Consider the following 27,731-nt stretch of genomic DNA (forward strand, 5'->3'; position numbering starts at 1 on the left):
TAACTCAGATGTCAGCAGCAATATCCTGAGATCACACAGTGTAACAGTAAATTTATCTTATGACCTTGGGCACTTCAATCAGCATTTTAGGTGAGAAAACACCACCTGAGATGTAAAGCAACCAAATACAATTGAAATAAGGTTTTACATGTTATGCTATTCTGATCAAAACTGGGAAGAGAGAGAGAGAGAATAAGAAAGCTTTGTAATAGAGTGTATGAGTCTTTTCTGCAAATTGGTTTCTTCATTTCTCTATCACTCTTTTTCTTCCCGTCCTTTCTTTCTATTTTTTGACAGACGACTCATTTCTTTAAAACAAATTACCAACAGCTTGCCTCTACATATATCATGGCCTACAAACCAGGGCTCATCAATGCCGCTCTGCATTTCCCATTTATTACTCAGTTTGTTTGCACTTTTATCTGCGTCCTTGCTCAGAAAAAAGGCATCTATCATCTGCACATCTGCCGCCTGTCATGAGGCCATCAGTTTGCTGACAGCAAACATGACAAAACTGTTGTAACACTACAGAGCTTGCAGCTCAAAGTGGGAGATTAAATCATAAAAAAAGAGACAGAGGGGAAACTTCTCAAGAGGAAAAAAAACAAAACAAGAGAGAAAGCTGCAAACAATTAATATTAACAGATCACACAAGACAGTAGAGGTGTATTTTCTGCTGCTAGGTTGGAAATTTAATAGTACAATGAAAGGTGTTTTTGTGTGTGTGTGTGTGTGTGTGTGTGTGTGTGTGTGTGTGTGTGTGTGTGTGTGTGTGTGTGTGTGTGTGTGTGTGTGTCCTTTTTCTGAGTCATATACAGCTAAACCTACCACAATGATTTTTAGAGCAATTGAAAGACAAAGTGAAAATGCAAATAAGACAAAACAGTGGTACATATCTTGCAGAAACTATATGCTTTGGCTAACTTATGAGGCATGAAATATAATAGTTTGCCCTCTAAAAAGATACTAGCCTGCAAGATTTTTGCTTTTTCTGACTCCTTTGAGAAAGGGAGCCTCTACATTATTTTTACTTAGGTTCTTAATTAGTTCATTCCATAGTCAGAAAATAAACCAAAAGCACAGTACATATCATAAGTCTCAGTTCCAACAACAATGTTCATACATTCTTAAAACTGTCTAAGTTACATTTAAATGACAAGAGTTAATAATGTTCCCCTTGACTAAAATGATACTGTGTATATGTTTTTGTGTATGTAAGTTACATTTAAATGACAAGAGTTAATAATGTTCCCCTTGACTAAAATTATACTGTGTATATGTTTTTGTGTATGTAAGTTACATTTAAATGACAAGAGTTAATAATGTTCCCCTTGACTAAAATGATACTGTGTATATGTTTTTGTGTATGTAAGTTACATTTAAATGACAAGAGTTAATAATGTTCCCCTTGACTAAAATTATACTGTGTATATGTTTTTGTGTATGTAAGTTACATTTAAATGACAAGAGTTAATAATGTTCCCCTTGACTAAAATGATACTGTGTATATGTTTTTGTGTATGTAAGTTACATTTAAATGACAAGAGTTAATAATGTTCCCTTGACTAAAATGATACTGTGTATATGTTTTGTGTATGTAAGTTACATTTAAATGACAAGAGTTAATAATGTTCCCCTTGACTAAAATGATACTGTGTATATGTTTTTGTGTATGTAAGTTACATTTAAATGACAAGAGTTAATAATGTTCCCCTTGACTAAAATTATACTGTGTATATGTTTTTGTGTATGTAAGTTACATTTAAATGACAAGAGTTAATAATGTTCCCTTGACTAAAATGATACTGTGTATATGTTTTTGTGTATGTAAGTTACATTTAAATGACAAGAGTTAATAATGTTCCCCTTGACTAAAATTATACTGTGTATATGTTTTTGTGTATGTAAGTTACATTTAAATGACAAGAGTTAATAATGTTCCCCTTGACTAAAATGATACTGTGTATATGTTTTTGTGTATGTAAGTTACATTTAAATGACAAGAGTTAATAACGTTCCCCTTGACTAAAATGATACTGTGTATATCTTTTTGTGTATGTAAGTTACATTTAAATGACAAGAGTTAATAACGTCCTCCTTGACTAAAATGATACTGTGTATATGTTTTTGTGTATGTAAGTTACATTTAAATGACAAGAGTTAATAATGTTCCCCTTGACTAAAATGATACTGTGTATATGTTTTTGTGTATGTAAGTTACATTTAAATGACAAGAGTTAATAATGTTCCCCTTGACTAAAATGATACTGTGTATATGTTTTTGTGTATGTAAGTTACATTTAAATGACAAGAGTTAATAATGTTCCCCTTGACTAAAATGATACTGTGTATATGTTTTTGTGTATGTAAGTTACATTTAAATGACAAGAGTTAATAATGTTCCCCTTGACTAAAATTATACTGTGTATATGTTTTTGTGTATGTAAGTTACATTTAAATGACAAGAGTTAATAATGCTCCCCTTGGCTAAAATGATACTGTGTATATGTTTTTGTGTATGTATTTGTATATAAAATCAATTTCATTAAATCAAAGTAGAAAATGGCGAAAAAAAACCATCAAACCAAAGCTGATTAAAAAAAAGAACTTTCTTCCCAAACCTCACTGCTAATCATATTTATAAACTCCAAGATGACACAACAGAGGAAGAAGGCTAATTTTCCTTTCAACATGGTTTAGCAGTCCCAAAGTGCGATCACGTATATATCAGCGGATGAATGCCATATATGGTTGCAGTCTGTAAGTGAACACTGCTGTCTACTGGTTTGCATGGAAGATTGTGGTGTAGCAGTGTTTGGGAGTTTGTCCTAATCCCACTGTTTTGTGACCATGGAGTTGTTATATATAATTAGCAGGGTGTGTGGAACAGTGCAGCAGGATTTGACCCCTGTAAATTTTTTTTCCTTTTTTGATTTTTTTTTTAGATTCAGTCTGAAATGATCGCTTTTTTACATGCACTCTTTTGGGCATTTACTTAATGATGACACAATCATATATATATATATATATATATACACACACACACACACACACACACACACACACACACACACACACACACACACACACACACACACACACACACATGCTTGGGCAACTGTTTGCATGATGCATGCCATCTTCAAGAGAAAAGTTCAATCCTGAAACAAGAACTTGGCTGCTAAGTTAGGAGACTAAACTGGATTATCTCATCTGCTCAAACCAATTTATTGTATATGGTGATGCAGCTAAAATAACGGTAGTCCTGCAGTAAGTGGTGGGAATTCCAGTGGCTTGTACCACCTGTAACAGTGGCTTCAACAATAACCTCACTGAACTGTCCTTCCTAAAAACAAAAACTGGGTATACTAAACAAGTAGAGCCAATGAGAGCCAATGTTAGTAAACTGTTTGCACAGCTAATATCTATAGGTAGAGTGTTCCATAATATACTACCCTAAAATGAAAAACTGAAGGCTTCAATACAGAATTAACTCTAGGTGAATGCACTAGTAGGTTGTTATTCCTAATGAATAACATATAGTTAATAAAACCAACTCCCAACATTGCAAAAACACCTCACCCTTTGTACACTTCTACACCATAATTAAACCCTTAATAGCATATAAGCTATTGAATAAAGGGATACATTTTCAAGTCTCTTAACTTATGATAAAGATTTGCATTCAGCTATATGTTTAGTAAATGATGTTCAAACATGCTCAAGCTTAGCAAGTTGAGAAATTTCCAGTACATAAAAGGAACCACAATATTCAATCACAGGGTAAATGTTGGTAGAAAATAACTTTTCCATAACAACACTGTCCCAGGTGTCTTCTTCTTTTGACTTTTTCCCGGTTAGGGGTCACCACAGCGGATCACCTTTCTGCTCATGATTGGCAGTGGAGTTTTACAGTGTCGAGTTGCCAGCCCGGCGCCCAACCTTCCACAGAAGGCACACACATGCACACACTCACACCTAGGGCCAATTTAGAGTGCCCAATCCACCAACAGCATGTCTTTGGGATGTGGGAGGAAACTGGAGCACCCGAAGGAAACCCACATGACCACAGGGAGGACATGCAGACTCCACACAGAAGACACCCCAGCCGAGAATTGAACTGGAGAACCACTAGCTGTGAGGCGACAATACTAACCACTGCACCACTGCGGCCGCCCAACACTGGCCTAGGTTTAAAAGACCTAAAATATTCTTTATTAGTCCATAATGTTTCCTAACAACACCAATCACATGATAATCAAATGAAATATATACATCAATAATTACAACTAAATTCTTACCATGTTTAACCGAGGGACACCCAAGGTATCCAAAGCAGATCAATATCTATTATTAATAGCACCAAAATTAACAACTGAACATTTTATTATTATTATTAAATTACATACCCTTATACTGTACCCACGTTGTTAACTTATGCAAATAGTTTTGCAAATACTGCTCATTTACTATGTTTGTTACTGGACCTCCAACCATTAAATCATCAATAAATGTACTGAAGCAAATTTGTTTAGATGTCGTACAATCACTCATAAGCAACCCAAGCAAAAGAGATCCAAAAGCCAGCCCCTGGGAGGCACCACATTTAATAGAGACATATTTTGAAAATTTGCCATAATCTTAATTCAAAATCCAAAGACTGACAAGAGAATTGGAGCCTGTTGGTATTCACTATAGAAATCTTAGAAAACATTGTGGGTACTTGTAATAGTTATTGTTAACCTTTTCAACACACCATGAGATGAAGGTCAGGTTCCAAAAGCATAAACGAGGAAAAGAGGCCAAGCATGATTTCTCTTCATAAAACTGGAAAATTAAAGGAAGACAGAGGCTGAAAAGTATCAGCTGTCATCTTTACTGTAGTTGTGATAAAATCATGACCTCATTTCTAAAAGAGAGAACACTGATTCTGATATCTAGAAATCAGCTGGGGTCTGGAGCCAAGACAGTGTAGGTTTTCATCAAAGAAAGGAGTTGGATAAATGGCCTCTTTAGATTTCAGCAAGTTATTTAACACAACAATGTGCAGACAGATAAGCAGCCATAGAATATATCACAGAGTGACAGCACTTGTAAAACACTAGCTAGAGAAGAATACAATGAGAACTAAAAATATCAGCTAACATCTACCACAATACTAGGAATAATCCTTTTCAGTGTCTTTATAAAATACATTGCAGAATGTCTCTAATGAAAAGTATACCTGTTTGAAGATGTTGCAAAGATATGCAAGAAATGCTATTCTGGAATTTTCAGAAATGGATCAAAACTGACGTCACAAAATTGGAGGAATGCCAAAAACATGGAAAATTAAACTTTATATAAAAAAATTGCAAGACCTATATATATATATATATATATATATATATATATATATATATATATATATATATATATATATCTTTGGAGTGGAAGCAGTAGCAAATATGGCTATAATATTTTTTATTAAGTACATCTCAAGCAATAAACTATTTCAGTGAATTCTGACTCTCAGAAATAAAATTAAATCTGTAGCTGCAAGTGAATTGTGGGTTACTGGAACAAGTTTCATCCCCACATGGGTAACTTTAATACCCACATCTTATTGCTAAATGTAATAACCTACAAGGTCAAATAACCTCAGGTGATGCTTGTGAATTCAACAAAACTGACCGTTACTCCAGGCTCTAAGTGCCCATGGAAGATGATGGAAAGATGAGCAGCTTTGGTAAAGCAGTAACAACAGCAGTGAGTGAGGTACTGGTGTAGATCTGAAGAATAATCACCAAAGTAAAACCAAAGAACTTACTATTTGTCTGCATAGACAACTTGTGGTATGCCATCAAGAAAAATATGTTTAGTGCTATAAACTGAATTTCCACAATTATACAGACAAGGCACCAGGCTGGCAACTCGATGACATAAAAACTCCACTGCCAATCATTCTGTGGACCGTTGTTCTGCTCTGGTGATCCCTAATGGGAAAAGCAGAAAGGAGAAGAAGAGACAGAAAAGGCAGAGGCACTGTGTGATGGCAGTGGTGTCTGGTCTTCATCAGGAAACTTAGAACCTAAGACTACAAGAACATAAATACGCATGATCTTGAAAAAAGAGGTTTTGCTGGTTTATTTCATTTTCCAAATAATGAATAAAAACTTCATCTACCCACATTTAACTGGAGGCATGATACATGCAAAGTACAACTATCTTACTCCAGGAAGTAATGTTTACTAAAACATTGTGAGTTCATGTATTCGTCTAACACAAGAACTGACTTTTATGTTCATTAATTATCTTATAAGTACAAATGGGTCTGTTCTGCTGTTTCATTTCTTTACACAGTGTATTTTTTAATATGTTTTATAGTTGAGCATGCAAATGCTTTTACTAGTTGGTATGTCATAGGTTCATAGGTTCATACTAGGCTATCTGCCCTGGGGCAATTATAAGCCTAGCCCGATTTTGTTTGGCTTACGCCACCCCTTGATTTGAGTATACTGTGCCCTTTTTAAGGTTTAGTTTGCTGTGCCTCTGTCTAATAGTGACACGGAAGTAATCCCCGGGACAAACCTACAATCCCCCATCCACTCATCAAGATTCTTCTTGAAGAGATTCAGTGAGGTGCTCTGCCTAACATGAATTGGAATTCTATTCCAGAGCGAAGGGAGCCTCTGGGTTATGAATCTGTCCCTCCAGCAAGTTCTATTTATTTCAGTGCTGAGGTTCAAGTCCCTCGAGCATGTGGCTCTAAGGGATTTAGATTTACTGAGGTGGAGCATGTCCATTAATTCTGGATTGGACATAGCTTTATATGTCAGGCATAGATCACCTCGAAGTAGGCGGTATGCAACTGAGTAGAGCTGGAGTTTTTTTAACCGAGCAGCATATGGCATCTGTTTGAGTCCCTTGATCCTCTTGGTGAGGTAATGTTGGGGTCTTTCTAATTGCTGCAGGTGTTGGGTAAGGTACATCCCAAAAGGGGCATTGTATTCTATGATGGGCTTGATGAGGGATGAATAAAGGGGCACGATTGCCTCTCTTGATCTAGAGGTGAATCCTTTCATGATGAGGTGGGCTATGTAAAAGGTCTTTCTAACCACTTTGGCAATGTGGTTGTCAAAGGAGAGATTGCTATCAACTTGGGTCCCCAGATCCCTAATTTCTTTCTCTGTACTTAATGGGTTACCGCCTATGTGGTAATTTGTGGGCACATTGTTTTTGCCAAAGGGTATGACTATACACTTTTTGGCATTTAGCTTTAGACCATGGCTCTGGCACCAGTTATCCATCTCTGTGAGACCTTTTTGAAGGATGTTTGTGTCAGCTGGAGAGTTGATTATGGCGCCTAGTTTGCAGTTGTCTGCAAACTTGGTGAGCCATAGTCCTCCCACGTTGGCCTGTACCTCAGAAAAGTATATACTGAACAAGAGCGGTCCCAGGACAGAACCTTGTGGGACACCACTTGTGACCGGTTTTGAGTCTGACATGGCTCCAGCAACTCTCACTCTGTGGGTTCTGTCTTTGAGCCAGTTTGCAACCCATCTTGTGACATAGGGGTTTATATTTAAGCTGGATAGCTTATCTATGATGCCCGAGTGGGGTATTGTGTCAAATGCCTTTGCTAGGTCCAGATAGGCTGTGTGGACTACCTTGCCTTCATCTATGGCTTTGATGACTGTTTCGAAGAAGTCAACCAGGTTCAAAAGGTAGGATCTGCCCTTGACAAAGCTGAACTGGGTAGGATCTAGTGTCTGTAGGTCCCCAATGTCTTTGTTTATAAGCTCCATGATGATCCTCTCCATAGCCTTGCAGACTAAGCTAGTCAGGCTTATGGGGCGATAGTTTCCAGGGTCCGTAGAGGCTCCACCTTTTTGGAGTGGGACCACTGTTGCTTTACACCATTCTGTGGGCACATATCCTGTAGTGAGGCTGAGATTGTACAGCTGTTTTATTTGAGGGATTAGTTCTTCTTGGAGTTCATGTAGGACGCAACCCGGGACGCCATCTGGTCCCATGGAAGCAGTGTTTTTTTGCTTTGGAGAGGGCAGCCTTCACCTGAGCATCAGAGATGTTTGGGAGGCAGCCCTCTGCTGGGATAAATACTTGATCTTTTTTTGGGGGGGGAGGGGGTGGAGAAGTTTGCACTGAACTTGTCAGCCAGGATATTGGCGATGTCTGTGGGTTCAGTGTATTTTTTGTCGTTTAGAATCAACTCAGAACAAGTCTGGGAGTTGCATCCCAGGTTCCTAACATAACTGAAAAAAGCCTTATGATTGTCTTTAGTGTCCTGAGCAAATTTTCTCTCGAAGCTGGCCTTGGAGGATTTTATGAGGGATCGTAATTTTTTGCTAGCACTGATCAGAGATGCCTTCCCTATTAGGGATTTTGCTCTATCATGTAGTATCTTCCTCCTTCTGTTGTACAGTTTATTTATGGCTGGGGTCCACCAGACTGGACGCCTGCCTTTGGATGTTTGGGTTTTGGTTTTGTTTGGGATAGCATGATCCATGCATTCCTGGAGATGTCCATAGAATGCATTTATATAGGATTCTGTAGTTTCGGCCGTAGTTTCCACTGGCCCTGGGGCCTTGAAGGATTCCACTTTGGTTTTGAGAAGTGAGAAGTTTGCTTTTGAGAAGTTTTTCACTGTGGTTTTCTGGGCTGGGGTGGGGTCGGGATGTGGACATCCAGTGAAATTAATTTATGGTCTGATCTTACCAATGAGGGATATACTTCAGGTGTGGAGCATAGAGTCCCCATGTTGGTAATGATCAGGTCTAGTATGTTATCCCCTCTTGTGGGAGTGGTGACTAGTTGTTCCATAGCATTTGAGTTTATAATTTCCAGGAACCTTTGGGCTAAGGTGCTGGGGCTTGAGTAGTGCTCCCAGTCTATGTTTGGGTAGTTGAAGTTGCCCAATATAATGGTGTTCGGAGAGATCTTCATGTTCTCCAATGTTTTCAGGAAAGCCGAGTGGGATTCCTGACTTTGAGAGGGTGGTCTGTAGGATGCTATAAACTGAAAAGCAGTCTTGCCCACTGTTAGTTGCACATGGATGGTCTCCGATACTTCGTGCAATGCCACTAACCTGGAGGTGTGGATATCCTTGATAAATATGGAAACTCCCCCTCCTTTTGTGGTTCGGTCCAGGTTTTGGGGCCGAAAAGCATGATATGAGGTATAACCTGGTAGTGCTGGGGTGCTCTCTGGAGCCTTGAACCAGGTTTCTGTCACTGCACAGATATCGCTGTTCTCCATACTGAGGAGAGCTTCGAGTGTGTGCATCTTGAGGTTAAACTTCTGGCATTTAGCAGCATTACTCTTAGTTTCTTGTTTCTTGTGCTGTCTATGGAGGTGGGTTTGACTTTTGAGCCTTGCCTAAAAAAGGCACTATGGGGGTGGCAAGAGCCTTTGCCAATATCCAAAAGCCCAGTGGTGACAGGTGCAAGCCGTCCCTAGCGAAGCAACTTGGCTTGTCGAGCATGTCATCCCAGGCTGACAGACACTGGATCCCCTTAGAATGACACCAAAATTTTAGCCAATTGTTAAAATCGATCATGTTGTCTTTGTACTGTGGCATCATTCTGGGTGAGGGTAAGATGCTGCTTAAGTCAGGGTCATACAGGCCTGGGCTACATGATCAGAGAGCTCCTCTATGTCTCTTTTCATGTAGTTCAGGGAGGTACATCTCAGGTCATTCACACCAGCATGTACAATGACTGAGTCATATTTGTATTTGCTTTGGAGTGACCTGAGTACTTGCGTTATGTGGCAGATCCTAGCGCCCGACAGGCATCTCACTGTGACCTTCTCTTTATTCAGCCTGGTGAGCGGGACGTCAGTGTGTCTGACAACAGAGTCACCTATTACAAGAGTATCAGGTGTGTTATTCAGCCTTAAGGGCTGTGGCTGCTTGGCACACTGACTTTGTGGGCTATGTGTTGTGCGTGTTTTGTTTTGGGGTAGCGTTTGCTTGGATATCTGCTTTGGAGGTCTCTGTTGCTTAGGTAGATTTTTATTTAGAGCCTCCGAGTATGTTTTTGTGTATTTATGTGTTTGGTTCGCTGATGTGGTGGGACTATGTGATACTGGAATTGTGTTGTGTGAGGTTACCTTCTCCTCCTGACTGGTTTCACCAGTTTTGAGATGAGAGAGCTCAGCCTCCAGTTTGGCTATATGGTAGCATCTCTCACATATATTTGAACCTGTTTGGAGGAGGAGAGGGTTGTCCGTGTACATGAGACAGTTGTAACATTGCCTCAGAATTCCCAGATTCTCCAGCTGGACTGGAGAGGAAAGCATTGACTGACCTTTGGACATGCTAGAGTAATATAGGGAAACTGAATTAAGATGGACCAATAGGGGACATGGTAATCATAGAGAGTATAAGAGTAAGTAGTGCTTATGGTTTAATAGTGCTAACTTGTAAGATTACTTATTTGGACCAGTGAAGGGCCTTAGAATGAGAATATGGTGTTTAAATTGAGAGATAGAGCAGTTCTAAGGGAAAAAGTGAAGAGCAGACTTTGTGGAGCCAGGAATAGTTTAAACCCAATTAGGCGGCGCTGCCCATTGTTGCGCAATGCACAAAAATGCGCAAAACCGTGCAAAAGAGGGATTTAAGAGAGGAAGATCAAGGAGTTTGGAATTGACCCAAAATGGCCAATAAAACTACAGTTTCAAGTCAGTAACCACTCCCATAGGGGCAGGCAGGCTGATCAATGTTTATCACTGCCACTGATGAACAGAGAGACTTCCCTTTAGCCCAAGCAAAAAATGGCCTCCAAAAAACTTACAAACAGTTCAGAACAGCAAGCCTGTAACTGAATTTTTTTAAATCTCAGAAAAGTGGGAAAAAAGCAAGATATTTTTGTTTTTTTGTTTTTTTCAGAGATAGCAGAGGTTCACAAGTATCAACAAGTTATAACAGTCCAGTAAATGACCCCACACTTGAGTGCTAGGCCAGAGACAGATAAAATGCTAGTCACACATTTCATAATTTCATATAGTTTCATACTAGGCTATTGAACCTGAATAATCTTTAGAAGCCTAACCATGCATTTCCTTGAGTTTTCTAGCCCTCATAATTTAAGTATGAATAACTGATAGCAGGCTGAGCATTTATATATTACCCATAAAGGGCAAGGATGAATGAATGTGTGGGTTCCCATCAATTCATCCAGATTATGGTTGAACGAATTAAGAGAAATACTAGGTTTTATGTGGAAAGGAAGACAATTCCAAAGAAGTGGAATTCTCTGTAACATACATCTGTCCCTCCAATATGCTCTATTTATGCTGCAGAAGATATTAGGATTTCTTGAGCAGGTGTTATACCACCATTGGACTTGCAGATGTACAGTAGATCTGAGAGGATAAGACCTGTTGAGTCTTTTATGCAAGGGAGAGGTCATCCGTCAGCAACCTGTATAATACCAAGAATATGGACAAGGCTTTTATTTATTTTATCTTTTTATGGTGTGAAAATATTGTAAGCATTCAGGTTGTGTCAAGTGTTTGGACAGGTACATGGCAAAAAAAAAGCATTACACTCAATGATTGAGCTAATAAATGCCAAATACAGTGGAATGATTATATCACTGGACCTGGACACAATATCCTTAATAAACTGCACAGTGAAAAATGACTTTCTTACAATAGTGGACTTTATGGTGATTGAAGGACAGTTCACAGTCTCTATAAGTTCCCATGTTTGTAAGTGCTGGATCTAATTTCAGAGATGTGTTGTTAAAGTGATAGCTGCAGGGGTGTTATGCCTGTCAAAAGATAATATTGTAATTTTTTTGAGATTTAGTTTTAGTCTATGATCTTGACACCCACTATTTATATGGGAAATGCCTTCTTGGAGGATCTTATTGTCCTCTGGAGAGTTAATGATGGCACATAGTTTACAGTCACCAGCAAACAGGGTGAGTCATAAGCACTTAACATTGGCTTTGACCTCCAAGAAGTAAATCCCAAAGAGCAGTGGCCCAAGAACAGAGTGCTATGATACACTACTGGTGACAAGTCTTTTAGATGATGGGGCCATCCATCTTAACTCATTACATCCAAGTGACATCTCCAGGTGCATCTGAAGTTACCTCCTAGTGCACCTCTAGGCATCAAATATTGCTTGTTCATATTTGCATTAATAATTCCAAAACCATGCTACATACAAGGTATCAGAATATCTTATCTTGAAGCATATATGATGGTAGACACAATTGTCTTGATATTTGACCTATGTCAGTGAGTGTTTGTTAGAATTGTAAGGTGATAACTTCATTTTTAAAGGTTTAAGCCACACCCACTGGGAGTTAAAGGTACACACTTAAAAGCGATATACTGGAGGGAATGAGTTAATTTCCTACATTCTGTTTGTGAGCCAAATTGAGTTTCACAGGAATTGACATTAAGCTCAGAATGTTTACTGACAATACCCAAGTGTAGAATGGTGCTGAACACCTTAGCATGAATTAGCTAGACAGTATGTAGTGATTTTCCCTCATCCATTGCTTCAGTAGCTTCTCAAAGAAATCAACCATTTTGACAGATCTGCCCTTGATAAAACCAAATTGGCTTGGTTCAAAGGTTTGTAGGTTGCCTCTGTCCTTGTTTATTAATTCCATAATGGTCCTTTCCATGGCCTTACAAATGAGGCTGATCAAGTGACTCAGCTGGCACAACACCCTTGTTCAGGGAAATATCTGCTGTTGTTCACCATTTGTCTGCCATATGGCCTGTTTGGAGGCTGATACTGAATAATATCTGTAGATGGCATGACAACTGTTTCAGGCTAGCCAGTGGGATGTGTGATCTGATAATGTTTCTTTCAATATGTTTTTGTTGATTATATAAATAGAGTTCAGCTATTTTATAATGTTTGATGAAATTTATCATGCAACAATTTAAATTTTTTGTATAATATAATGATCGACTTTACAACTGAGCATGATGAAGTAGGGGTAGTCTGAGGAGAGGAAAAGAAAGGGAAAACAGAAAATAAGTAGGAATTAATCAAATTGAATTATATGCCTGTATATTAGGTTAATCTACTGAAAGTTAAAATACTGATTGTACAATTTTGAAATGTCAAAATGATGAAATATTAAAATTTTGAAATCAAAATACCTTCTCCCTTACATATGTTCAGAGCTGGGTTTACTCCCCCCCTCCCTTTGCAGGACCCATGTAAGTGGTCATTTCTGAGTTTCCCAATAGGGGAGTGATATTGCTTGTTTATTGGCTGTGTAATGGCACAGTGTATGTAAGCATGTATGTGTGTAAGTAGTACATGTATGATACAAGTAGGTATTTTGAGTTCAACACTGCAAATTTTCAACATTTTGACTTTTCAGGATTTTGCACTCAGTATTATGACTTTCAGTATACTATTCCTTAATGAGCTCTCACATGCTCATATAAATATTATTATAAGTTAACCTTTGCTTATATTACTTGCTAAATTATTTGCAACAGATATCCAAGTATGTGATTATCAAACAGTTATCATCTCTATACTTTTTATTACATTTGTTCAAGCAGTTGACTTTTATTATTAATGTCATGATTTGTCAGATTTATTAGATCTTCACAGTTGACACCCTAAAATCAGTGAGTATTTATAAAAAGAAAATTAACATAGAAAATATGTTTTACAATATATTAAGAGAGAAAAGAAGAAAGAAGCAAAAAGCATTAATGTTTAAATAACTCTTCTGAAGGAAAATAATCAAAATTGTCAGATATCTTGTTTAAAGTTAATTCATCCAATTATCACTTTGTGAGGATTTATATATGGTAAGCCAATGACAAATTGATGAATAATTGATAAATAGTACATCTCAAACCATGAGGTCACAAAGATATTTTTTTATTCAGGTTAATTCCAACTTATTTATTTTTTTTTGCTATAGCAAATTATTTTTTATGAATTGATTCTAATATTTCCATGAGCCTGTTCATAGATAATTCTCATGCTATTTTCAAAGTAAAGATTTTCTTTGATTTATATTATGTTGGATTAATTCACTATTTTTTCAAAGTAAATATTTTCTTCAGTGGATATTAAGTTGGATTAATTCACTAATCATTGCAATTTTTTCTATCTAAGAGTTCAACTCATCTTCAGTGTTATCAGTCAAACTTGGCGGACTACTATTATCTAAAGGGGATTCAACAGACACCTTCAGCTCTTTTTTCTATTACATTGAATGGGCTATTTGTAACTGAATATGTATTAGATCAAGCTCCAGTTCATGCAAACTTAATGTAAGAGCCAGTGACAATTATAAAGAATCAAAATCATCTTTTCCTATTAGTCAATTGACATACTGTCCTAACTGCCAGTTTTCAAAATACACTAAAATGCTATTGAATAAACTATCATAACCTTTTTTAAAAACTACAATAGTAAAATCTGAGCTAAACAAAGTAGAAATCTGGCATTTAAAGAAGAAAAATATACTTATAAAAAGTACACCTGCATATTTATACACATAGGCATATAATGTTTTATATATAAATGCACACACACACATACACTTATAAAGATACTTCCTCTCTTCCTCGTCTTTATTTCATTTCATAAAATTTTGTTCTTGCCTCCTTTTAGGCTTTGTTGAATACCCATAAATAATCTAGTGATTGTTTGAACCACAACTTAATGCAGCTAATTTTAAGGTACAGAATACATTCCCTTAAATTAAACTAAATAATCTTGCAAAATTCTTTAAAATTTTATCTGTCAGTGAATAATATTAGTAAGCTGTTACATCAGAACTAAAAATTTTAATAAGGAGACTATAATAATTAAATAATTCATTTAATGCTGAAAAAACATTTCCTAGTAACAATAGTTAGTTATAGGCATAGATTTCACCCAATTTGCATATTGAATGAGGTGAAAAACAACAATCCAAGAAAAGTGAAAGATACTCTGCATCATCAAAAACAACCAAGAAGATTGAGGACTGACCCATCGGAATCATATCATACATGCACCTAGGCTCAAATCAAATGCACTACATTTAAAACCACACATAATTAAAGATAAAGCTTATTAAATTGGAAGAAAAAGAAAGAGAAAAGTGGAATGGACGTATGCACTAATGCCATGGCTAAAAATAACACCTCCTTTATCACCTCTTCTGTAAAGTCAATTCAAACATTTAATTTCATTTTTAGTGCATTAAAATGAGATAAAGTTGAGAAAGAACTTCTTCCCATAACTGAAGTATTTCAAATATTTAATAACAGACATAAACACAGCAACTGTTGACAGCTGCAATACTTCTCAATGTAAACAAGAAGTGAGGCATTGTAGAGAAGGCAGGCTATGTCTGTTTATTTTTAACATTTCATAATGCAGGTTGGCAGTACTGTAGCATAATTCCATTGGTGCAATGTAAACAGTGCATTTGTAATGCACTTTCACACTAGTCATTCAAAGACCAATCATGTGACCAATCAGGTGAGGAAGTCATTCAAAGATCAATCAGGTGAGGATCAAGCACAGTGACATTCCTGCTCACCATTGCATATGCACTTAAGGGAGGTGTTAGTGGGAAGTCCTATCAAACAACCTCCTCACCCAGCTACAGTAATGAACATCATTCAGTTTGGTGAATAACTGAGGCTGATCAATTTCATTAATCTTAATGTAATGAGTAAATAATAATTCCCTGCATCAGAAATACAGGAATGCCACTTTATTTTAATGTTTCAAATTATACTGCATGCATAATCAAACCCCAAATGCATTACTTTACCATTAAGAATCAGAGCTTATACCAATATCAGATTAAAAAAAAGAATATTGTAAAAACAATCTGTAAAAATTGTGAACAAATATAAACAGCAGTGGCACATCATTCATTCATTCATTCATTCATTAACCCCCCCTTTTCCCCATTTTTTTACATAGGATCAGGGTGTCATGTCACTTGTCTCCTTCTCTGCCTATTCAATGCCTACCTTCTTCTACAGTCATGCTTCACATTTGTAGGTGTTCTCCCACACAATATTATCTGCCTCTTTGCTGGGTGCCATCATTTCCTTTTGCCATCTTCCTGTCTGCACCAAATCTTCCTCACCAGATTGTCTTCTCTCCTGCACATGTGCCCAAACCACTGTAATCTGTTTTCTTTTACTTTTTCTGCAATTTGGCTTCTGTTCTTATGTCTTCATGCCTTCATCTGTCCCACAGTGTGTATGCTACCACCTGTCTCAAGCACTTCATCTCCATCACTTCTAGCTTCTTCATCTGCTCTGCCTTTACTGCCCAGTTTCTTTACCATACAGTTGTACTGGTTGCACCACTGTTTTGTACACCTTATTTTTCAGCTTCTTTGGCATTCTTCTGTCACACGTTATTCCATGACACTCTGTGGTAGTTGGCTGCAGCCCTTCAGATTCTAGCTTTGATGTCTTCATTCAGACGTCCCTTCTCTTCAACCACCCTTCCCATATACTTGAAGCTCTTAACCTGTTCCACTATTTTTCCTTCTCAGTATTCAGCTTCTTCTGACTTCCTCTATCTGCTGCCATTACAACTGTCTTATCTGTACTCAGTTTCATCCCATATGCCTTCAGGTTTGCATTCCATTCCCCTACCCTTTGCTAACATTCTTGCTCAGAATCTGCTTGTAATACCACATTGTCTGCATACAGAAACTTTGTTGATCTGCCCCTCCACCCTGTTTGCCAGTGTAGTCCATCACTAGCATGAACATCAGTGAGCTCAGAACTGAACCCTGATGCATACCCACTCCGCCTGGAAACCCCTCTGTAAGACCGAACACTGTCTGTACTTAAGTCCATGGGCTCTTGTATATAGCTTGCACTAGTTCTACCAATGTTTCAGGGACTTCAAAACACCACAGGACTGCCCAAATCAGCTTTCTTAGGACCTTGTCGTATGCCTTCTCCAAGTCTAGGAATGCCCAGTTGGACTTTTTCTCATTTCTAGCTTCTTCTCAAGTATCTGTTAAACTGCAAACATTGGGTTAGTTGTGCTGTATCCTGATCTGAATCCAAACTGCTCATTTCCCATCTTAATTTCTACTACTCTGCATATTCATTTATCAATCACCCTCTCCAGAACTTTCATACATTGTGACAGCAGTTTGATACCTCTATACTTCCCACAGCTGTGAATGTCCCCTTTGTTCTTAAACATTGGCACTAGTATGCTTATTCTTCAGTTATCTGTGATATGCCTTTCTCTCCGTACTGCTATGAGTACCCCAAGGAGCCATTTCTCTCCTATCCCATTCAGCATCTTTATCATATCTGCTGTGATCTCATCTGAGCCTACTGCTTTCCCTGACTTCATTTTCCTTAGTGCTATTCTTACTTCTATGGTGAGCTCCTCCTCTTCTCTCATTGTATGCTGTGTCTGAGGAAGTACAGCTTCTGTGAGGTTTTCTTCATTCAGAAGCTGCTGGAAGTGCTCTTTCTATTTGCCTTTGCCCTGGGGACTGGTGAGCAGGTTGTTGCTGGCATCCCTTATGAAGGGTCTCTGACTGTCTTCTTTATATTTCTGTCTTTGCCTTACAACCTGATAGTTTCTTGTTTCCATCTATTGAGTCACTTTCCAGAGCTTGATAGAGTCCTGAGAGTTTCTTGGTTCCATCTACCGAGGCACATTCCAGAGGTTGGTAGAGTGCTTCTGATGCCTTGTGCTTTGCTATTGCCTCTTTGTTAGCCAACCAGTTTTCCTTTTGATGACTTCCTGTACTACTGCATTCCACCACCAGCTTTCCTTATGTACCTTATTTCTGTACCTGGCTTGACCACATATCTGATCTGTAGCCCTTACACATGCTATTTTGAGGTGCTGCCATTCTTCTTCGACACCGCCTATTTCCTCTTCTACTTGACGTACTAATTCTTTGAACTGCTGTGCTTTCTCACCAGTCAGCTTCCAGGTCTTTGGCCTACTATCTGTTGGATTTGGAGCCTTCTCTGACTACTGCTTGCAACTGATTGTAGCAACCAGTGGTTTATGCTGTGGGCCAACTGTTTCACTGGCAAGAAGTGTGCAATCTCTTATTTTACCCCACTGCCCTTTCCTTACTAGGAGAAAGTCCACCTGAGTTGCATGTTGGCCACTCTTGTATGTGATCTTGAGAATGTCTGTCTTTCTGAGCCATGCATTGGCTACTATTAAGCCATTTGCCAGACAGAAATCTAGTATGGCCTCTCCTTTATTTCTGTTTCTCCACCCATGTAGCCCCACTCTTAATATCCTGCTCTGTCTGTCTTGATATACGCATTCAAGTCCCCGATTATCAACACAGATTCCTGTTGTCCTGCTTTATCTAGTAGGTCCTGCAACTGCTGCATGAATGCACTGTTTTCCTCCAATCCTGCTGTAGGGTACAGGCAGAGATTATGAATACTGCTCTGTCATTATGCTGGAGTCCGATTGACATGAGTCTGTCACTAATTCTGATGACGTCCCTCACCACAATTCCCACACCATCTCTATCCTGTCCTCTTCCTGAGTAGTAGACTCTGGATTCCAAGCCAAGTGGCTTTGCTGTACTGCCCTTCCATCTTGTCTCCTAGATACAGAGGTTGTCCAGACTCCTCCTTACCATTATGTCATCCACTTCTAAGCCTTGTACTGTCAGGGTAACCATTCTTAATTCATGTTTGGCAGGTGTATTGGTTTTATGTACAGCTTTCACTCAACATAGCTATCCCAGGTAACCCAAGCAAGGCAAATGGACACCTGCCAGCCAGTAACTTATTGTCCCAGGGCTGCAGGGTTTTATGGCAAGCACACACTGGCCAATAGGGGCATGTATACCCTTCCCACACTTAGCATGGGTCCCTGGGTCCCTGGCATAAGTCAGAGTAGACCAGGTCATCAACCTACTTATCCCCATTAAATACCCATGCCCATTTTTGATGATGTTAGTCAACCCAACCAAATCACCTAGAGCCATATATTTACACCATCAAGTGGCTAGTCCTACCATGGCATGCAGTCTGTGATCCATGTTCCTTGAGGATAATGTACACCACAGTAGATGCTCTATTTGACTATCCCCACTACAGGGCACCATCTAGACTCTGTACTGCTGTCCACAGCTCTATGCTTAGGTGTGTTTGAGAATGGAACACTCAGGATATTTTTCAGAGGTGGGAGAAACCCCACAGAGATACATGGAGAACATGCAAACTCCAAACAGGTATTGGTTAGAGGTCAGGATCAAACCTTGTACCTTGTATATGGGAGGCAAAGACCTTAACAATTATGGCACCTGGTCTCTTACAACAGTGGTACAACAAAGACATGAAAGAGGAATGGCTTACCTATATCTTTTGGTCTGAAGATTAAATATAACCAGATACCTCTATTTGATTTGTAAAGCAAAATGATTAATTAATTAAATTAAACAGTTATGATAAAAATAGCAGTAATAATTATCACCGTATGTCTTGTGAGATGCTTACGATCATTCTCTCCTTTTTTTCCTCTCCTCTCTATGACTTTCTTTCCTTTTTCAACATAAGAGTACCGGTAAAAGTACTAGATTTTTGGATGACACTAAACATCAGTTTAATTTAAGGATGAAAAGGACTAGTCCATGTCTCCATATCTTCATTTGCAGGTGTTAGCTTATTGTTGTGAGCAAAAGTATTGTTTCTTCTAGTGTGCCAAAACATTTAATTCCTGAAATTTTATTCTAGCAGGAGAAACAAGCTATGCTTTTTATGGCTTTTACAAGAGGCTATGGTTGTTTCTCTTTCCAAATGTTTTGCTGACATAATCATTATCAAGTCAGATTAAACACATTAACTGAAGAACTTGCCCAAGTAGATTTCAAAACAAGTTCTATATTAAGGGAAATAAGAAAATGCAAAGTAGGACTCTAGGATTGGAATTCGTCTTGCAGGAAGGAAAGTTGCCAATGCACATTTTGTGTACTTTCAATAACACTAGGCAGAGCTTCAAATTGTAATTCTTGAGGAATGCATGAAATTAAATACTCACCTATGACTCCTTCCAGTTTCTCTGAACACTACAAATTTTGCTATTTTTCCTTGTTTCACTTCTCTACACATCCGGTTTGTTAAATAACCAATTAATCTGCTTAAACAACAATTCTGACTGTTTTTTCTACTCCCTGATTGATTGCTTGATTGATTCATTCATTCATTCATTGATTCATTGATTATTATTTGATGAGCAAGAAGCTTGAGGATTTCCCCATCAGAATCATATAACATATGCTCCAAAGCTCAATTCAAACACTTTTCAGTCACGTCCCAGGCTTTTCATCCAGCAAGATGCGTTAGGAGCACAGTATAAAACAGTTTATCAAATATAGTTACATTAGAATTGTTAACACTTTAATATACAAAAAAGCAGCAGGGCAAAACACAAGAGAAACATTCAGTACATTACAATTATACATGACAAATCATTGACGAGTCAGTTATACATGAAAGGACACTACAGCCAAATATTTTAGGCATTGATCATAGTCTTTATAACAGTTGCAAACTGATTCTGTCTGGAGATGCTCTCTAAGGATTTTTAGAAGTATAAATGAATTCTTGGGTTTTGATTTCAGTAGGCAGATGGTTACAGGTTGCTGGTCCAGCCTGGAAAAAGCTTTTTATCCCATAGTGGATTTGAAATGGGAGGCAAACAAGGGAAAGAAGTATTCATGTGAATTTCATACATTATATAACGTCTGCTAAATATGGAGTTTTCCTTTTAGAGGGGGACAGTAACCTTGTTTTAAAACTTTGAAAATGAAAGTGCTCAGCAGGAAAGTAGCTCTGTTAATAAATGTGAGCCAATTGTTTTTTTGTTTTTTTTTTTAATAATTTGCAGTGATGGATAAGGGGGATCTGTTAGTAACCCAAATCTGAAAATTTTGTTCACCACTAGTTGTATTCAATGGTTGTTGTTATTTGTAGTAATAAACTAGTAATAAGTCTTTAGTAATAGATAAGTGAGCTCTTGTGAAGAGTAAATGAACGATTTTAGTGCATATTTTCAGCTGGCCGAGGACTTTGTTAGCTATGGTGTCTCTGTGAGTTTTAAAGGAGAGAGTGAGGTAAGTATGATTCTAAGGTATTTCTGCTCTGCAACACTGAGAATAGGATTCCCACTGAGACTGGTTATGAGAAGGGGAGAACATTGGGCCATTTTATTTATTTATTTATTTTTTTGGTGTTGAGAAGACCATGTTATTATTATTATTATTTTTGTTTTGTTTTGTTGTTGTTGTTTGTTGTTTTTGTTATTATTGTTATTATTAATTACCCATTTGTTGGAAATTGACAATTCACAAGATTGCATGAAGTTATTTTGTAGCTTGTTTTCTAGATCACTGTGTCTATTGCAGGATTGTAAGATGTTGAGATGTGGATGGCTGAGGTGAAGGTCATTGACAAAGAGGAAAAAGAGAAGGGGTCCAAGTACTGATCCTTCTGGCACCCCTGTATACAGTGGTCCTTTGAAAGAAAAAGAGTTGCTGTCTCAAACCTGAAATGGTCATCCCTCTAGATAATTTTGAAACCAATGAATTGTATTATCTCCAACGCTAAAAATTTCTTGCTTGTTGAAAAAAATAGTATGGTTAACAGTTTTAAATGTCATCCTAGTCATGTCTATGAACATGTCTGCAATGAAGACACCTTCATTAATGTTGCAGGAAATGGTGTCAGTGGCTATTAAGAGAGTTGTAAACATGCTAAAGGCCTTTCAAAAACCATGCTGTACGCCACACAGCAAGCCACAGATATCAATGTGTTTTATCAGCTTTCTGTACAGCAATTTTTCAAATATTTACATATTACCGAAGAGACTGGATATAGGACTGTAATCCTTCATATTACTGGAAGAAGAGACTTTAGGTAGTTGAACGATGTATGCATGCATGAATGCAAAAGGTGCAGAAGCTGACATTAGGAAGAATTTACAGATAGGAAGCAGGACAGTTTGACCCCAATGCAATTGTATACACTTTCATATTAAAATTCACATTTATTGTCTATGAGATTATTTATTGGACAGTTTGACCCTGCATGTTTTGACCCCATACTACTTGGCCACAATTAAATTTAATACAAGCATTTTAATACTTAATATTTTAGTTAGGAATTTTAGATAGGAATTTAATATATTATTTATTTTAGGGTCCCACTACCATCTTATACTTTCTCTCCAGACTCAAGCTTGCATATACTGTCCAACCTTTCTAAAGTCTGAATGTAAAGTATTCTGCTCAAACAGGTCTGTCTGCAAAGATTTATTATACCCATTAATATTTCTAGCTAACTACTAGTCTAACTTTATAAAGTCTGAATGTAAAGTATTCTGCTCAAACAGATCTGTCTAGCTTTTTTCAATGGTGTATTAGTTCATACGTTGTAATCTGTCTACTTTTTTAACAAATGTTATGTATCATCTATTTTGTAAAATGTTAAGTTTATTTATTTATTTATTATTTGTTGACCGGGAAAGTCCACTGGGCCATTGACCCATTTTAAGTGGAGGCCCGGGGAGAAAAGCTCCACGGTATTACATTCAAAATAAAAGTAGAACATAAAAACATTTAAGAGTTTTTAAAAACATATGCCCATTATATACCATAATGGCAGTACATTATGGAAGAACATTAAAATGTTTAAGAGTTTTAAAAACAAGTGGCTAAGTTTGCTAATTTTCTCATGCATTGTATGTCTTGGAGCTTTTATCCCCAGGACTTGTTGTCCAGTCGGACTTTCCTAGTAAACAAATGTAAAATAAAATAAATAAAATAAAAATAAATTTTACATTTTAATATGTAAATGTTAATTTATTTAGCATATTATTTAATATCTAAATATATATAATTTAATTAACAATAGTTTTTAACATGTTAACAATGAAATCAATCATGAACTTTATATAGGAAGTTAACATATTTAACTAGCTCATTTGAAGATTTTCTCAGTGTATCTGAAGTTTTATTCAATTTTATGCATTTAATTGTTATTAAAACTGGTTTTATTCTTCAGACAGTGTTCCAGTTTTTGCTAATGTGAGTTCTGTATGATTGTATCAAGTTACAGACCAGTAATGTGAATAATATTTTGTTCTATCTAATGACAGGTTATTTCCTGTGCAATTGTGTATGATTGCCATATGTAAAACCAAAGTAAGAAACCAAACAATCCAATAGAAAGCACACAAAGCTGGAAACCAAGAATACTGTCAAACTGATTTTTTTAAATACAGGTTAGCACTTTCATCTGGTGACCATCACCAGACTTCTTCAGACAAATTTAAACATCACAATGGACCCCTTTTATACATACTTAAACAAGATAATCAACTAGCAGCCAATTAAAATTAATTAATTTATTAATTTAATTGTTGAAATTAATAAAAGCAGCCCAGAAAAAAGTCTAAAAGCAGAAGATAAAAAAAGAGAAAAAACACATCCAAGTTTATATTAATATTGCTTAAAAGCATATAAAAATGTAATATATATATATATATATATATATATATATATATATATATATATATATATAAACTTTGCATAATTATCACCTAGATGTATTAATTTCAAAAATAGGTGATGGGTATATAAAATCAACAATTTTTAGGAAGCCTACATATTCGAACAGTATTCTTCATTATTCTAGTAGTCATCCTATGCATGTAAAGCGTCATATAATCAAGGGCCAGTTTGTTAAAGCTGCCCGAATGATCTCATTGTTTAATGATTTTTTAATGGAATGTGATGTCATGAGCAGAATGATTTTAGACAGGGGATACACTGTAGGTTTGGTGTGTAATATCAAACAAGAAGTTATAAATAAACGTAGGAGTAGCTTTTATGTTCTTATATTGCAAAATCTGGACATGATAGAAAATGACCAACATCTATTATCTTCTAGAATGAACAATTATAGTAGAAATTGTGAGGAAGATATAGGGCAGGATTCACGAAGCCTCCGTGTAAGAGATACAAGGCTTACACGGAGGCTGCAGTTAAACGGTGTGATGTCAGCATGTCATGCATATGCATGAGGGCATGCTGAATCACACCTAAGGCTAACACGGTCCATGTAAGACAGTAGGGGGCGTGTCCGTAGGCCGAGCCCTGCAAGCGGACACGCCCCAGAAGAGTAAAAGTGCCCAAAGTAAACACCCACGACAGAGGCCATGGAAATGTGAATAAACACAACACAACACATGCCCCCACAGACTATGAACATAAAATATATAAATGAACATGTTATATATTTTTTTTAAATCGTAAAGATGTTTGCCCGTGAGTGCGCTCGTTTGCGCGGGCGTGCCCGTAGCTTAGCCACAGTTAGCAGTCAGTGGAAAAGCATATAAGAACTAAATATGCAAAGTAAGCCAAGAAGCAATAGCGTAGTGGTAGAGACATCGGCTGAAGAGCAGGCATCCATGGTTCGAGCCCCCACAACATCAATTTTTATTTTTAGTAAAATAAGCACGAAACAAGTCCCTGACAAATATGTACACATATAAAATCATATTTTATGTAAAATGTAATGAAATAGTCCATTTATTTTGAAGAAATGTGAGATAACAAAACAATAAAAAAATGCGAGATGTGCCTATAGCTGAGCTACAGTTTAACAAGGTGAGTGCATCTGCCCGTAGGTGAGCAGTGGTTTAACAGGTGCAAAATGAGTGCCCGTAGGTGAGCAGTGGTTTAACATGCTGAAACTGTGTGCCCCTAGCTGAGCTGAGCGTAATATGCGTGCTGACAGCCAAATGAGGCGTAAACCAGCGTAACCCGTTTGCGCGGAGCTGCGCACCACGCTAACAAGCTAACCGACGGGCAACGTTGAGCAAGCTGTAACAAAACTGCCTTTACACAGACACACCCCCTAGCCTGTCTAGACAGTCATAAAATATAAAAAGCAGTGGCCAGGTTCGAACCCAGGATACCATGCACCATAGTCAAGGTACTGAACCACTAAGCCACGACAGCTGTACTTAGAAATGCAGTAATAGCAAATATATAGGAATGAATAGAAAGTGGAGCATGACAAAGCAGGTTTTGTGAAGTTGATACAATTCCAAAATGGCCAATCACAGATAAGTGCGGGAAAACGGCATATATAAGCCCCATAGGCGGAATACACAGCATAAACGATTGTAGAACTGACTTGCAGCCAGAATGTCAGGAGTAGGTGAGGGTAGTTGCTTTCGAGCACAGAGGTGGGGCATTGAGGAGTCCAGATACATGGTCTGGCTCCTAGTCCACAATCATGAGGCCCAACTCATGCAGGGCCAGGTCCTGTGGGGAGCATATAGGGCTGAGGCGTGGGACCGGTTGGCTCATGATCTCACCAGTGCCACAGGGATTCCAAGGACTGGTGAGCAGGTCCGTCACCACCATGCGGACCTGAAGAGATGCAAGCAGGACCAATTGAACCTTTGGATCCAGGAGGCCCGGCAAATGCCCAACGCCCCACTACTGAGTAAGTTACATTTAATTATGTATGTAAGAAATTAAATTAGCTGATATTATGGAGATGTGTATTCCAATATTACTTCATTTATATTACAGCTGCAGGTGTCCGTTCTGCGAACCGCAGAGCCTATGGCGATAGGCTGGTGTGGTTGCGCCACCAGGCAGGTCAGTAATCCACTCCCAGTAACTGTAAAGAAATATAAAAGTATGACAGTTAGCAAAAGAGTGCAGTGTAGTCACTAAGTAATAAAATGTGCAAGTAACAGTGTAAAAGTGTTTGCAAGTATTGCTTGATTACAAAAGTGTGTTGCAGTCTGTAATCCAAACAGAAAAATGAAAATGTCTGAAATAAAGTCTGAAATAAAGATGCCCCACCTGTAATATAATAGTACACAACCTGCAGCAGGCTGAAAAGTACAGCTGCAGAAGATGAGCAAATCACATGTGTGAAATATATCCCTGTTGAAATACTGAAACATGACAGAAGTGAGACTGCTGGAAAGGATTGTAATAACTACAGGTAAAACATGTCAATAAAGCCTAGAAGTAAGTACCATCCTGAATAGTAAAATGAAAACAAGTGAGAGAGTGTGAGAAAGAGTTATGAATCCACCAATAAAGTAGTAATAACCCTGAATAAAGTATACTGCAGTCAGTACAGAATGAAATGAATGTGACAAGTAGAACCAAACTGCGAAATGTGTTCAAAGTGTTGCTGCAGCTGGAATGTGTATCCCAAAATCTGGATATGTTGCTCTCAGTCTGCAATATGCAGATAGTATGATTGTCTGAAATATCAAACATCCACAGTTGTCTATAGCTATATAAAGCAAATGTAGCAGGATGATGTAGCTGAACAAAGCCAGATATGAACGTGTATGAATAACAATAAAATGTATATTGATGTAGCAGTAACAGTCCTATCACCAAATTGAAGTAGTTATCATATAGGAAACTGTAGTTAGAACAGTAGTGTGTATATATCTGTAGCTATTAGAAATGTACAGCATATGTATTGGTATTTGAAGGTGTTAATAATATTTTCTTCACCCCACCCTATAACCACATATAATCCATTCCACGTGAAATTGGTATGTGCAATCACAATTAACACCCCTGGACATTTGTCCTGTTGGGTCATAAATATTTGCATGTACGTTGATGCATCTGCCCTGTTCATACATCCAAACCTGATGGCCTGTTGCCATCAATCAACCCTGCATGTTGTTGGACTGTGTATTGCTGTTCAAATTATGCATGTGTTATGCTCGCTGTTCAATGGTGTGAATATCTGGGTGTTTGGTTAATGGGAATACTAATGCATGCTGTTACAACTAATTGCGAATGGTATTGTATGTTACTAACCCAAACTGTCATGACATAATGCAAAACATAGGACGACAGGGAAGGCGGGTTCCAGCGGACCCACCTCTCCCACCTCAGCTGGCGAGTGCACCTGGCACTAGTGCCCAGTCTGGACCCTCCTCCGGTGGCCCTGTGCCACCTGCGGGTGGAAGCGCTGCAGGGGATGGGGCCCATCCCCCCTCTGCAAGCGTGGCTGGAGGAGAACCACCACTCACCCTCCATAGCGTCCGGACTGTGGTGCGTAGGGAGATCCGGGACTCTGTTCTTGGGCCCCTATGCCAGCTTGAGGCACAGGTGGCACAACTTACGGGCATGCCTGTTGCCCAGCCTACACAGCCCCCAGCACAGCCCCATCCTGGGCAGTGAAGGAACAGTGGCAACTGCCCATGGGTGGGGATATCAGTTCCACTGTTGCCATCTGTGGGCTCATGGGCTCTGGATATCCAAACATCCGTCCCCGTCAATTGTGTAACCCCCACACGTGTCATACACCGCTCCTGTATGCATCTTGTTTGTCTTGTCTGTTGACCTACCCAACCTACCTCCCCAGCTATACCGACTTCCTTCACCTGACATACCACTCTCACCTGAAAAAAAAAAAAAAAGGGCACTCTGTACCCACAAAAAAATTACGCCCCATACATAGCTGCCCATTCCGCACATATGTCTGCTGGACATGGAAACTATCAATTACAATTGGCTGTACAACAAGTATTATTGTTGTCCTGACAACTCTCTCAGGGGTGGAAGGTTTCAAATGTCACACCAAATTACATACATATGCACAGCTGTTGCTGATGAAGAAATGGGCAGCTATGGGCCTTACCTACATCCCTCCTGCAAAACCCGAGCTTGTTTCCCTACTGTCTTACCCTCTTTGTGACC

This window comes from Protopterus annectens, chromosome 12.part0, assembly GCF_019279795.1.
Source record: "Protopterus annectens isolate FY-2018-M chromosome 12.part0, PAN1.0, whole genome shotgun sequence".
Lineage (NCBI taxonomy): Eukaryota > Metazoa > Chordata > Ceratodontiformes > Protopteridae > Protopterus > Protopterus annectens.